Genomic DNA, 15,927 nt, shown 5'->3' with positions numbered 1-15,927 from the left:
TACAAAATAGATAATTTGAATAGCCCTGTAACTATTAAGAAAATTGAGTTTATAATTTTAAAACTCCCCCAAAAGAAATCTCCAGACTCAGATGTTTTATTGGAGAATTTTAACAAAAGTTTCAGGATTAACATTAATTCTACACAAACTCTTTCAAACAATAGAAGAGGAAGGAATATTTTCCAATTTATTTTATGAAGTTAGTATGACCTTGATACAAAAACCAGGCAAAGACGGTACAAAAAAGAAAATTATGGACCATTATTCCTCATGAGTAGAGGTACAAAAGTCCTTAAACATTGGCAAGTAGAATCAAGCAATATAAGAATTATATATCATGACCAAATGGAGCTTATTTTAGGAATGCAAGGCTGGTTCAGTATTTGAAAATCAATCAGTGTAATCCATCATAATGATAGGCTAAAGATAAAAATCATATGATCACATCAACATATGCAGAAAAAGCATTTGACAAAATTCAACACCCATTCATGATAAGAAAAAGCAAACAAAAAACCTCTCAGAAAAATAGGAATAAAGAGCACTTTTTTTAAATACTTTTATTGGAGTATAATTGCTTCACAATGGTGTGCCAGTTTCTGCTTTATAACAAAGTGAATCAGTTATACATATGTTCCCATATCTCCGCCCTATTGCATCTCCCTCCCTCCCACACTCCCTATCCCACCCCTCCAGGCGGCCACAAAGCACCGAGCCTATCCCCCTGTGCTATGCGGCTGCTTCCCACTAGCTATCTACCTTACGTTTGGTAGTGTATATATGTCCATGCCTCTCTCTCGCTTTGTCACAGCTTACCCTTCCCCCTCCCCATATCCTCAAGTCCATTCTCTAGTAGGTCTGTGTCTTTATTCTCGTCTTGCCCCTAGGTTCTTCATGACCTTTTTTTTTTTCTTAGATTCCATATATATGCGTTAGCATATGGCATTTGTCTTTCTCTTTCTGACTTACTTCACTCTGTATGACAGACTCTAGGTCCACCCACCTCACTACAAATAACTCAATTTCATTTCTTTTTATGGCTGAGTAATATTCCATTGTATATATGTGCCACATCTTCTTTATCCATTCATCTGTTGATGGACACTTAGGTTGCTTCCATGTCCGGGCTATTGTAAATAGAGCTGCAGTGAACATTTTGGTACATGAATTAAAGAGCACTTTTTCAATTTGAGAAAGAGCATCTACCAAAAGCCTACAACTAACATTACATCTAATGGCAAAAGACTAAGTGTTTTCCCCCTGACATCAGGAGCAAAGCACTGTCACCGCTCTTATTCAACATAGTGCCGGTCTTTCTAACCAGTGTAATGAGACAAGAAAAGAAAACAAAAGACATACAGATTGGAAAGAAATAAATAAAACTGCACCTACTTACAGATGACATGATTTTCTCCATAGAAAATTCCAAGAAATCTACCCAAAAAAACTCATAGAACTAATAAGCAAGTTTAGCGAGGTTACAGGATACAAGATAAATATGCAAAAATCAAGTATATTTCTAAATAATAGCCATGAATATCACATGAATGTTTTAAATATAATACCACTTATTTATTTATTACCATTTGAAAAAATAACATACTTAAATATAAATCTAACAAAATATGTACAGGACTTGTATGCTGAATTTATATAACACTGATAAAGGAAATCAAAGATCTAAAAAAATAGACATATTTATTCATGAATTGGAAGACCCACCATAGCAAAGATACCAATTCTACCCAAATATATAAGCAGGTTTAATATAATTCATATCAAAAGCTCTGTAAGATCTTTGTAGATATAGGCAAGATTATTCCAAAATTTGTATGGAAAGGCAAAGGGACTACAATGGCTAAAACAAGTTTTTAAAAGTAAGTTAGAAGGATCAGTGTATCTGATTTCAGGATTTATTATATAGCTACAGTAATCAAGCCTGCATGGCACTGGCAGAGGAATAGACTCATAGATCAATGGAACAGAATAGACAACCCAGGGATAGACTCACACAAATATGTCCAACTGATTTTTTTCCAAAGGTGCAAAAGCAGTTCAGTGTATAAAAGAGAGCCGTTCTGGGCTTCCCTGGTGGCGCAGTGGTTGAGAGTCCGCCTGCCGATGCAGGGGACACGGGTTCGTGCCCCGGTCCGGGAAGATCCCACGTGCCGCGGAGTGGCTGGGCCCGTGAGCCATGGCCGCTGAGCCTGCACGTCCGGAGCCTGTGCTCCGCAACGGAAGAGGCCACAACAGTGAGAGGCCCGCTTACGGCAAAAATATATATATATATAAGATAGCCGTTTTAACAAATGGTGCTGGAGCAATTGGATATCCATAGGGGGGAAAATTAATCTTGACCTAAGTCTTGAACTTTATCCAAAAGTTAACTCAAAACAGATACTAACTTAAATGTAAAAGGTAAAACTAAAAGTTTTAGGGAAAAAATAGAGAAAATCTTTAGAATCTAGGGATAGGCAAAGAATTAGATATAACACCAAAATCACACACCACAGAAGGAAAATTTGATAAACTCACTTCATAAAATTTTTAAACTTTTGCTCCAAAAAAGACCCTGTTAAGAGGATGAAGAGACAAGCTTCAGAGTAGGAGAAAATATTTGCAAACCATATACCCAATAAAGGACTGGAATCTAGAATATACAAAGTACTCTCAAAACTCAATAGTGGGAAATCAAACAATCCAATTAGAAAAGGGGCAAAAGACATGAACAGATATTTCATTGAAGAGAATATACAGATAGCAAATAAGTACATGAAAAGATGTTCAACATCATTAACCATTAGGGAAATGCAAACTGAAACCATGCCCTATCACTACACACCTATCAGAATGGCTAAAACTAAACTAGCAAAAATGCAAAGGCTGGAGATGGCGTAGACAAACTGGATCACTCCTATATCGCTGACGAGAATGTAAAATGGTATCGCCCCCCCGAAAAACTGTCGGGCCGTTTCTTTTGTTTTTCTCTCTTTTTTTTTTTTTTTGGACAAAATGTTTACTACAGCACCTTAATGACCTCAATAACAAAACCTGGTTACTCTCTAAATGTCTGCTTTAAGACTCAGTAACAAAGCCTGGTTACTCTCTAATGTCTGCTTTAAGACTCAATAACAAAACCTGGTTACTCTCTAATGTCTGCTTTAAGAAAATTAAATTCTTTATGGCACATCCATATAATGAAATACTAAGCAGCCATTAATAGTCCATATGTGCCAACAGTATTGTGTGAAAATAGGAGAATACAGAACTGTGTGTAGAGTGTGATCCATTTATGTCGTATATATACACACATATATATGTATATGTGTGTATATATATGTCTATATATGTATACATATACATTTTTTAACATCTTTATTGGAGTATAATTGCTTTACAATGGTATGCTAGTTTCTGCTTTATAACAAAGTCAATCAGCTATACATATACATCTAACCGCCTATCTCCTTCCTCTTGTGTCTCCCTCTCCCTCCCTATCCCACCCCTCTAGGTGGTCACAAAGCACGGAGCTGATCTCCCTGTGCTATGCGGTTGCTTCCCACTAGCTCTCTATTTTACATTTGGTAGTATAAAGTCCATGCCACTTTCTCACTTCATCCCAGCTTCCGCTTCCCCCTCCACATGTCCTCAAGTCCATCCTCTATGTCTGCATCTTTATTCCTGTCTTGCCCTTAGGTTCTTCATAACCCTTTTTTTTTTTTTTAGATTTTATATATATGTGTGAGCATACGGTATTTGTTTTTTTCTTTCTGACTTACTTCACTCTGTATGACAGACTCTAGGTCCATCCACCTCACTACAAATAACTCAGTTTCGTTTCTTTTTATGGCTAAGTAATACTCCATTGTATATATGTGCCACATCTTCTTTATCCATTCACCTGTTGATGGACACTTAGGTTGCTTCCATGTCTTGATTGTTGTAAACAGAGCTGTCTGGCAGTTTCTTACAAAGCTAAATGTGCAATTATCATACCACCCAGCAACTGGACCCTGGAAATTTATCCTAGAGAAATGAAAACTTGTGTTCACACAAAACCTGTAAGTGTGTGTTTATAGCAGCTTTATTTGGAATAGCCACAAACTGGAAACAACCCAGATGTTCCTTAATAGGTGAATGATTCAACTACAGTCCATCCATACCATGGAATATTACTCAGAAATAAAAAGGAATGAATTCTTGATATACACAGCCATCTGAATGAATCTCTAGAGAATTACAGAGAGCAAAAGAAGCCAGTCCCAAAAGGTTACATACATACGTCTTCCCCTTTATGTTACATTCTTGACTGACAAAATTATAGAAATGGAGAACAGATGAGTGCTTGCCATGGCTTAAAGGGGGATTGGATTGGGAAGGAAGTGGATGTGGCTATAAAATGGATGTGGCTATAAAAGGGCACCTTGAGGGATCCTTGTGGTGATAGAAATGTTCTGCATCTTGACCTTATCAATGTCAATATCCCATTTGTGATACTATACTATCGTTTACAAGATGTCATCATGGGAGAAACTAGGCAAAGGGTTCAAGAAAATTGCATCATATTTGGCAACTTGTTTGAATCTACAGTCATCTCAAAATTAAAAACTTTAATTTTTAAAAATCCAGAAAAGGGCTTACGAAGTTGTAAAAAAGAACAATGACATTTAGAGGAATACAGTGCTAAAAGACCAATGAAACCAGTAAAAACCCAACACCTTAAAAAAAATAAAGGTAAGCAAGAGAGAGGAAATCATAAAAACAGAGGAGATTGAATCATAAAAACAGAGGAGATTAATAACAGCATCCCATTTCAAGGCTTGTCAGCTGTCCACTACTCTCCTGGGAGTCATTATGTTTTAACCATCAGGGTTTGTAAATAACAGAATATTGTTACCCTTTCTGTTCTATCTACCCTCCACTTTGATGTCCTGCCGTGATCGCTATAGACATTTCTGAGTTATCTAACGTATAGTTACTGTTATAAGAACCTGAAACCTCATACAAGAGTGATAACATTAAATTTATAAGCAGTGTTTATCCTAAAAAGAAATAAAACAGTGTAAAATATATATAGTATTCCAAAACATTGAGAGTAATTCTGATGTATCTGATTATGATGAATTGAAATGGTGACATTTTTTGACACTCCTCCCCATCCAGAAGTGGGGTCTGCCTCCCCTTCCCTTGAATCTAGATGGACTCTGACTGCTTTGACCAATAAAGAAGGGATATTCTGTCAGTTTCCAGGCCACCTCTTGCCATGGTCATTCTGAGGGAAGGCAGCTGCCATCTAAGACAAATTCCTTAAAGACCACCCTGCTGTGAGGAAGCCAAGTTAGCTGCTAGAAAGGCTGCTTGGAGAGAGAGAGAGATGCCTGACTAGCCCCAGCTCATCCAACTACTCCAACCCAGTGTCAGACATGTAAATGAAAAACCCATTGTGGAGCCTCCAGGACAAAAGTTGTGATACGGAGAAGAGTCAAGGAACCCAGCCAAGAGCCAGAACTAGGGTCCCCGGCGTGTAATGCCCAGTGAGCCATGCCAGTCATCCTCAGCCATTTGAGTCGATCTAAGCAGAGATGAGCCGTGTGTACTGTGCCTTACCTGAATTTCTGACCCACAGAATCATGAGCATACTAAAACAGCTGTTGTTTAAATAACCAATTTTGAAATGGTTTTTTAAGCATCAATAGGTAACTGGACCACTGATATATCCATGTAGTGAGCATCAACTGGTACTTTCTCATGGTGATTAATATGCTAAACTTCGGAGTCAAGCTGACAGGGGTTGGAGACTCGTCTCTGCCTAGTATACAACTAGTATAACTAGTTGTATAATCTTGAGCAATTTTAACTCCCCAAGACTTAGTTCTTTCATCTGTAAAACAAGTGATAATTACACCAATGACATGGGATTTTGTAACTATTAAGTCAGGTAGTGCATATGATTGCTTGAGACAAAACTATTGTTATGATATATATTATATAAAATATACATAGATAATGTAACATATACAATAGGTGCTCAATAAGTACTTATTAAAAATAAACACTTTTATTGTTTATTAACAGAAGTTGTTCCCAGATCATCTCAGCCAGTGAATTTAAACTCAGCTCCTCATATTATCAGTAATAGGTTTGGGGGCCCTTTTTTTCTTCCTTGAAGAAGGAAATTTTCTAAATACAATGTGGTACCCTGGATCGGATTCTGGAACAGAAAAAGGATATGAGTGGGAAAATTCATGAAATCAAGATAAATTCTGGAGTTTAGCTAATAGCAACGTACAAATGTTGGTTACTTTTGACAAATGTGCCATGACTATATAAGACGTTTAACAACGAGGGAAGTTGTGTGAAGGGTATATGGGATCTCTCTGTGTTATCTTTCAATTTTTCTAAAAATTTTAATTTATGTCAAAATAAAAAGTGTATTTTTTAAAAGACATTCTTTTCCAAACCCTTCTAGCTAGTTGTCCCTTCTGGATTCAGGCAGCAAATTGTACTTAAGTTTTGTTTCTCATCAAAGGTTTTGCTTCCATTACTATAACATATCTAACTTTTCTGCTTTAGACAGTAAATGAAACACATATCTGCCTTCTTCCTGTTTGAAAATACATTTCTAATTTTAAGCGATGCCTAAAAGAAGTTTCGTTTGGTTTTAAATCAGGAAGATATTGTCATGGATTTTCCTTTTCAGCTTGTAGTGGCTTAATCTGTAGTCTTTCAGCTTGAAACAGCATTTCTTAACATCCAGGCAACATTTTCCATTTAAATATACAGAAAGATTCCATGGTGTAAAGGTATCGAAAATGTTGCATCCTGAGATCATCAAACTCATTCATCTACTCAACAAATACATATCTATTGTGTGGAAGAGCCAGTTCTGGGCCTGAGAATTCAAGGGCAAAGTAAGACAGATATGGTCCCCGATCTAGAACATGCAACTTGTGGGGAGACCAACATCAGCCAGTGAACCACAGGAATAAATGTAAAACTGCAACTGTGGAAGTGTCTCCAAGGAGAGGTAGGTACATAGCTCTCTGCAAAGGGGCCCTCGCCAAGCCCGGGGCATGGGAGGGCGAATCAGAGAAGGTTTCCCTCAGAAATGATCATTGCACTGAGGTATGAAGAATCAATAGACAACCCAGATGATGAAACTAGCATGTACAAAGGCCCTGGGACAGGAGGGAACAGGAGAAGGCCAGGTGGCTGGAAAACGGAGAACAGGAAAGAGAAGGGTGTTAGGTGAGGTTGGCAGTGGGCCAGGGCCTGGGAGGTCTTGGGAAGGATTTCAGGTTTTTTCTAAGACTGAAAAGAAGTCATTGACATGCTTTAAGTTGAGAGGTGACATGCTTAGATTTTCTTCTTTAGCTGATTGCTCCAGCTGCAATCTAGAGAATGCCCTGGGAGAGGGGAAAGGGGGAAAGGGCAGATCAGTTAAGAGGCCACTGCAATAGACAAAAAATATGGCAGCAGGGCAACAATGGAGGTGTTTGCAAGAGGTAAAGAACTCTAAGAAGTTTGGTTATTGAGAGGATGAGAAAGAGAGAGGGTGGCCACTGGTAGGGGATTGGGAATCAAGAAAGGGTTATTTTTATTCTGTGAGATCTGAGCAGATTCAAAAGTCTATAGGAAGGATTCCTTTGAGGTAATGTTGAATATCTGTAAGAGGAAATGGATAATGAACTGATAGTCTAGGTATCCTGACGTCACCCAAGTGACTCTCCCCTTCCGGAAATGTGTATCATAGCAGTCAAGGTACATTCAGGACACAGAAGCCATTCCCGCTATTCGAACAGAGATAATTTAATGTAAAGAATTTTTAGTAAGGTTAAAAAAATTATTAAGTAACTGAAAGGCTTAAAAAGACCACTTTAAGGCATTGCAGAGGTAGCTACTGCAGAAGGCAACAACCACCCCTAGGGATGGAAGAACAAAAGGAAAGTTCGGATTATTAAAATTTAGAAGCTTAGAAGAGGGAGCAGTGGGGTGGGACCCAGATGTCTGAGGAGGAAGCACTGGCCAGAATGTGCGTCTCTAAAGGGGCAGCACGAGGCTAGTTCTGTAAGTGTTGGGAAAATTGCAAAATGGATTCAGCCATGTCTCAGGAAGGAACTGCAGCTGCCGGCGCGAAGCAGCAAGGTCTGGAGAGGTGCTCAGAAACAGGAAGCCAAGAGGAGGGAGCAAGCCTCTTCCTCCTCCATCTCCCTTCTGCTCTCCCTACTGGCCAAGCCTCACAGGGAGCTCGCGGAGCAGTAATGGGGTGTGCGGAGTCCCAGCCTCAGCACCCCAAGTTGAGTATAGCAGAGGAAGGGCAGACCTGAGAGATAACAATTCCTTCTGGAATTGTAAAGAGTTCCTAAATGGGCCTTAATTTATATTCATTTTCAGTGAGACAAGGCTGGACCCATGACAGGTGTTCATACTGTCATGTAAATACTCGGAATTGACAGAGACCACGTTTCTGATGGCAAATCTTCTGGTGTGGCATTTAGACCCTGTCATGTTTACTTAGGAAGGGACATTAGCTGCCGGAGTGTCCAGTGGGGATGCTGAACTTGTGTGTCCTCCACCAGCTCATACAGGCTTCATTTTCACCTGTATGGAAATGGGGATGAGAATCTTTTTTCTCTCTTTTTTTTAACACTTATTTTTCCATTATTTAAGGGCTACTCTCACTGGATGAAATTTTGATATATTCAGAAAAGTAAAAAGAGAGGTATTTGTTAAATCACCCAGTATTCTACTACCTAAAGACTCCTGACCTTTTATGCATATTTTCAGTTTTCTTCAATATCATTACAATCATTTGAATGTAAAATTCTGTATTCTTATTGCCTTTTTCACTTAATCTTATTTGACAAACATTTTCCTTGTTACTACAAAGCCTCTGTAAACAATTTTTTTTTTTTTTTTTTTTTTTTTTTTTTTTGCGGTACGCGGGCCTCTCACTGTTGTGGCCTCTCCCATTGCGGAGCACGGGCTCCGGACGCGCAGGCTCAGCGGCCATGGCTCACGGGCCCAGCCGCTCCGCGGCATGTGGGATCTTCCCGGACCGGGGCACGAACGCGTGTCCCCTGCATCGGCAGGCAGACTCTCAACCACTGTGTGCCACCAGGGAAGCCCTGTAAACAATTTTTAATGGCTGTGTACCATTCCTTTGAAGGGGACGTTTCATAATTTACCCACCCATTTTTTAATGGTCAGACATTTCGGTGACTTCTAATTTCTTACTCTCCTAAATGATATTTCAGTAAATATTTTTGTGCCTATGAACTTTTCTGTACTCAGAATTATTTCCCTAGAAAAAGTGACTGAGAAGGAATTACTGAATCGTAGGGTATAACTAAAGAAAAAGTATGGGTTTTGGAGTTGGAAATGCCAGCAAGAACCACAGCTGAATTCTGACTTGACTGGGTAGGGCCCCTGGGAGCCCAGTGCAGGAGGGGATTCTGCTCTCCCTGGTGGGGGAGAATTTTCTCTGAACCAGGTACTAAGACCTTGGCCAAGCAGAGTGACTGGTGTCTGGGTCTAATTTACAGAGACATAGAGACAGTGTGGGATGGGTAGAGGCTAAGGGAGAGGGGTCTTTCCACATTTCAGCAGGATTGAACCTGTGTCTTCACCATGCAGAGGACTCTGAGGAATATAGCACTGCTGGGGCCCCTGGCTTTGCCACTTTGGAACCACCTGGAACCAGCAAGCTTGTCAAGAGATCCATTTTGTCACTGTGGGTCATGGCAGCAGGGATGGTGACAAATTGCCCCTTCCATGCGGTTTCCTGGGGAGCAGAACCAGGGCGGACTGACTCTCTGTGACTGCTGGGAGAGCTCTTTCAAGAACCTTCTGAGGGCTTCCCTGGTGGTGCAGTGGTTGAGAGTCCACCTGCCGATGCAGGGGACATGGATTCGTGCCCCGGTCCGGCAAGATCCCACATGCTGCGGAGCGGCTGGGCCCGTAAGCCATGGCCGCTGAGCCTCCACGTCCAGAGCCTGTGCTCCGCAACGGGAGAGGCCACAGCAGTGAGATGCCCGCGTACCGCAAAAAAAAAAAAGAACCTTCTGAGATTCCATATATATGTGTTAGCACGGGGGTGGGATAGGGAGGGTGGGGGGGAGACGCAAGAGGGAGGAGATATGGGGATATATGTATATGTATAGCTGATTCACTTTGTTATAAAGCAGAAGCTAACACACCATTGTAAAGCAATTATACTCCCATAAAGATGCTAAAGAATAAGTAAATAAAAAATAAAATAAAATTGATTAAAAAAAAAAGAACCTTCTGAGGCTTAAGAGGCCCTACACGTTACGTGTTATGTGAGGGGGACCAGAGCCAGGGAGGCATGGTTTGTTCATCAAGGTGGGGTCATTTATCCCTCACGCTGCTGAAGCCTGAGAAAATCAGGGTTGATGCTTTTTTTAAATTAAATTATTGTCATGAAATATTAATTGTATAAGTACATAAAAGGTTGAAGCCAGTTTCCTAAAATTCTTTTTAAAATGGTCTCCCTGAGAGTGGAAGATGAGAGAGGAGTGGAGAATTCAAACCGATTGGGAGTCTGACTTTTTTGGGGGGCACGGGGGTGAGCCTCATGTCGAGCTACGGAGGTGACAAAACAGCAAAAATGCAGGCCAGGAGGCCAGAGTCATTTTCAGCTCACTCCAAGTGACTGAAAACAGGATCGAGGTAGACTCTGCTCAACATCTTTGGGGAGAAACTCCATCAACCAGCCTTAGAGGCCAATGGATGGAACTTTCTAGCAAGAGAAAACATGGAGGGCATTTGCCACCTCCCTTTCTCCAGGGAGCAGCAGAATTCTGCAGGAGACCTCTGGGACCTTTCCAGAGCCTGCATGATGCAACTGGGAATTAAATCTGGCCAGAAATGTTTGAAACCTGGAGACCCTCGGCAAAGGCTCAAAACCGGTTGCTGAGTGGGCCTCCCTATTGGAGTTTTCGCCAAACAAAATGACTTGAAAACGATCCAGTCAGTGACAAAGCACTGCTGGCAACTGAGCCCTTGAAAGTCATTTGAAAACGGACTCTTCCTCCTCTGAGACCAACCCTTGGCCACCTGGGTCAATAATTATGGAGTTGTTTGGACTGGAAGGAACTTGGCCAGGGTCATTTAGTCCATTCCATGCACCGCGCTGGGATCGAGTTCATTATTCCAAACAACCTGTAATAAAGAGTTCCCTCCTCTCGCTCAGAATAGCTCCAGGGATGGAAATTCCCCTTTCTTTGGCAGTTCATTCCCTTGTTTTGCTTGTTCTCTTGTTCTGCACAATCCCTGGTTTGGTTTTTCTTTTTCTTTTTTTTTGAACTTCTTCAAGCTCTGAGCCCATGTTTTCCCTCCCGTAACTTAAGCCACTGAAAGCGATTCCTTCGATAACATCATCTCGCCTATTGTGAAACTGCTAGGGGCTCTGTCTTCTGTTGTCTTCCTAAGACAGAACATGGTTCGGGCTCTTAGCTGTTCTGTCTTCCAAATCCTGAGTGGCTTTCTTTTGTTTGTTCGGGGTTTTCTCCACCCCTTAGCCAGACTCTCTAGAATCACTGCCTCTTAAGGGAAAAAAGAACTCACAAAAGCATCTGTTGGGAGTGACATGGATGCCCCAGGTTCTTTGCCTCCTGGCTCCCAGGACGTTTTAACGGCAATCCTTAAAGTAGGAGTGCAGGAAAGGATTTCAGGTGGAATCACCGTGAAACAACTTCTCTGCATGGATGTTCGAGGGATTATCAGGGAGATTTTACAATTCAGTGTTGATGGAAACACAAATGTGGAAGACATTTCCAAGTATGCCCACCTCCTTCCTAAATAAAGCCCAATCCTAAGGCTGTTCATTCCTTCCTGAATCCCTCTCTCTCTCTTCCTGTTCTTCAGCTCTTTTTGCAGCTCCCCTGGGTGCGTCACCCACCCACACAACCACAGCTGCCTTTGGGTAAACCCCAGGCTTCTTTTGAAGTTCAGCTGTTTCCATCCAGGCGGCTGGATGACAGGCTGAGAGAGGCGCCCCTCAGCCTCCTCCTGGCTGGTCAGAGCCCTGAACTGCGCTCCGGGGACCTCAGAGCTAATCTGAGCCTTGTTTCATCTTCCGAGCATCAGCTCCCAAAGGCAGGATGCATGGTTTTGTCTTGTCTCTCTTTCTCCTCCCAGGCACCCAGTGCTGAAGAATTGCAGTTTATGTTTCTGGAAAGTGTGGGGAGTCCCCCCTCAATTTCAATCTCTTACGATCCCATATTTAATCAGGTGAAGAGTTGAGATAAATGACCTTAGTTGTAAGGATATAATTTTGTAGTATATCTTACTATCTGGTAGAGTCAGCCTCCCCTCTTTATCCTTATTTTTCAAAATTGGCATAACTCTTTCAGAGTCTTAATACTTCAAATATATATATATATATATATATATATATATATATACACACCTATATATGTGTATATATGTATATATATATATGTTAGAATGTGTCACTCAAGCTTTGATAGCTTTTTAGCATGTTTAGCCAATTCTGCATTCCAAGTTGATCATGAAAACTTTTTTTTATACATCGTTGGATTCCACTGGTTTATGTTTTGTTTAGAGTTTTCACATCTATGTTTATAGGTAAGACCTCTATAGTTTTCTTTTTTCATACAGACTTTGTCTGGTTTTGACATAAAAGTTAGTACTAGTCTCAAAAAAAAAAATGACCTTAGTTGTGATAAAGGTCAGGGCCACTCAAAGCCTCCCCCCTCCTCTGGTCCCTAGTCCATCCACTCTGATCTGTCTCCTTTAAGTTTGGACCTCCAGCTTTGGGAACACCTGGAAACTTGATTAAAATGCAGATTCCCTGGCCCAACCCAGACTCAGCAAATTAGCAGCTCTGGGGATGGGTGTCTGCATCTTTAACCACCTCCTTAGATACTCCTTGGGCCCGGAATACTGCCTGGAGCTGAGGCTGTGACAGGCCATATGTCTCCAGACATGTACCTTGTGCCGCTCTCCCTTACACTTTTCTGTCACTCTGCATCTCATCTCTACTCCACATCCTCAGGTCTCCAGGACCAGGGTAGCCCATGCATGTCTCTGAACCCCCTATAGACTGAGCCAGCCGACTCTGAAATGCCCAGTGTGACAGCCGGTGCAGTGAGACCTGCAGGGCCAGCAGCCTGGGATCCTCCGCAAGGACACTGAACAGGAGTCAGTGAACTCGTGTTGATGACTCGCTCTATGGTACCTCTGTCCTCTTTCAAAGGACCGTTCCCGCGCAAGTGCCTCGTACAGAACGCTGGCCATGACTCTTCTTCTTGGAGCTCTTATCATGAGCCAAGCACTGTTCTGACCAGGACTTGGCGTGAACATGGCGTGAACATGGCGTGAACATGGCGTGAACATGGCGTGAACATGGCAACAGGTTCACAGGGTGACTGAGAGCTTTAAGTGGCACGATGCATGTGAAGTGCTTACAACAGTACCTTAAAGGAGGTGAGCTCTCAACAGGTTGGCTTCTACTACAACTATGATGATGAGGGCAACCACTCAACTGAGTTTCTGGAGGACGTAACTCCAGGTCTCCCCGTGGCTGTGCCTGATGGGGCGGAGCCAGAACCTAAGATCAGGGTATGGCCTCTTCCCAGCCTGGTTGCAGTCATCCCTTTGCTCCTGTAGGATGTTGCAGGGACCAGGAAGAGGTGGGCAGGGCCACGGATGCACAGAGAGAAGGAGCCGTTCTCATGGGTCTTCGGCTCCTTTCCACTCCCACAGGGAGCATAACTCTCCCCGCACTGTCCCCCCACCAGGCAACTCTGTCTCATGCCCTCACCAAGCCCTGATAAGCTTTGCTTTTTCAGCGGCCAAGTAATTCCCCACCCCCATCCCAGCTTCTGGGCCCTCACCCTCCACTCTAGCCAGTGACAATAGAGATAGATGGTCTCAACCTCTGCAAAAATGTTCTTTTCTCATAAAGGAATGGGAACACTGTCAAATTTCCAAATTTAAGGGTAGAATGTCAGTACATATTATTTGTATATTTTTGTACATAAATGTTAAATTTCTACATTTATGGTCATTTACTTTCCAAGGACTGAAAGAATCATACTCTCGGACACATTCAACAGAACTTGAAAAATCAAAGAAAAAAGAGTCTTACAGTGGTCAGAGAGGGGAGGCGGGAAGGGGCGTCACTATTCCCAAACCAGGCCAACGGGGTTGGGTGTAGCTAAGCCTTCCATTGAACCTCGACCTTCCCAATAAATGGGGCAAATTATTTGGGAAGGAGACACACTCCCTCAGCTGCTGAACACGTAGACCTGGTCTCCTGGCAGAGATGACTCTGAGAGTTTCAGTAAGGCATGAGGCAGAGTGGAATGGATAGCTTGTTCCTCCAACTTTAGGTTTGAGCGGTGCTCAAGGTCCGCGGATGGTGCTGGGGAAACAAGATCCTGCAGTAACTGGTCAGTTTTCAGAGCAGTGCTCCCGGCCACGTGGCCAGACATACGAGTGCTGCGGCCACGCACAGGGGCAGCTCAAATGGATGGGAGACGGGGTCTTACGTGAAAGAGAGCAAGGGCAGCAAATTCCTCCCTGGAGAGAGCGTCTGTGTGTGTGTATGTGAGTGTGTGCACCCCACTCATCTTCAGCGTGTTCTTTCTGTTATTAAAGCAAGAACTGCTTTCAATTCTGAAAATGACCCTGGCCCTGGCCCTGGCCCCGGGTACCAGCCACAGTCACCACAGCAGGGCTGTCCTCTCCCTTGCAGACATCCAGGACAAAGACACACCACTTAGGAAGGTGAGACGCCTTTTAAAAATTAGACAGAATCTTAGAGGGTTTATTTCCTTTATCTTTAGACCTACATCCATTAACCCACACTGGAAGACAATCAGTGCCGCTGTTCGGGAGGGCAACTCAGATGGGTCGAAACTGCCATCGTATATCCAGGAAAGAGAGACACAACATAGATAAAGAAAAAGCCTGTTTCCAGGGAACCAGCTCCCCTTGAATGCGGCCTGATAGAAACCCGAGATAAAACTCTCACGGATTCTGCTGCAATGTAGTGTCACTGAGACAATTTGCACAGTCTGTGAATTGCTCCCATTCGCCAAACTTCTTTTTTAGCTATTCTAAACTTGATCTCATCAAACTCTTATCTTTTAACTATATGGGGCGGCATTTAAAATCATAAATTTGGGGGAGGAGGGGAGGAAGACAGGGTTACATGAATAACCGGGACCAGACAACAGCCGAGGAGACGCCTTTTTTCTGAAGACTGCAAACCCTGAACCATGACTTATCCTGGGCCCTCTGATGCTCTTCGCTCACATAGGACCTCTCGCTCTGATGATACACTTGCAAGCATCCTGGTTCCCTTTCCCAGCATCATTGTGAATATCCAGTTTCCTTCAATAGCGGCCATCTCTTTAATCCATTATAATACATATGGATTTTACTTTCTGGCTCTTCTTGCATATTCCTGTCTATCAAAAAAAAAAAGATTTATCTTTCAGAGGTGGTTTTATCTTTTATTGCTTAAACAATCATCTTCTGTATTGTGGAGAAAAACCCAAAGCTGTCAGTGTTCCTGGTCTCGGGTCTCTGGCAAACTCACCTCCCCCCACCCCCTCTCACCCCCATCTGCTTATAATTTAATGCTCTGTATGTTTTAATCATTTCATTAGGCATGTCTTTATTTTGAAATGCAACTAATTCTTCAGTTCAAACAAACAGCCAGTAACTCTAAAAGTGAGACCATTCTTTTCTTTGGGGTAGAGACTGGCCTAGAAGAAATATCACACCTATTTTGAGAAGGGTGAAAGAATTGAAATGCTCCTTTTTTTTTAATCATTGATTCTTAAAAGTGGAAAGGATCTGAGAGATTTGTTGATTATCTCCACAGGTGTGGAACTCACTTTTGAACAGTTCTTCTCACGCCCTTCTGAA

The sequence above is a fragment of the Tursiops truncatus genome, chromosome 16, assembly GCF_011762595.2.
Source record: "Tursiops truncatus isolate mTurTru1 chromosome 16, mTurTru1.mat.Y, whole genome shotgun sequence".
Lineage (NCBI taxonomy): Eukaryota > Metazoa > Chordata > Mammalia > Artiodactyla > Delphinidae > Tursiops > Tursiops truncatus.
This window is presented reverse-complemented; position numbering follows the sequence as displayed.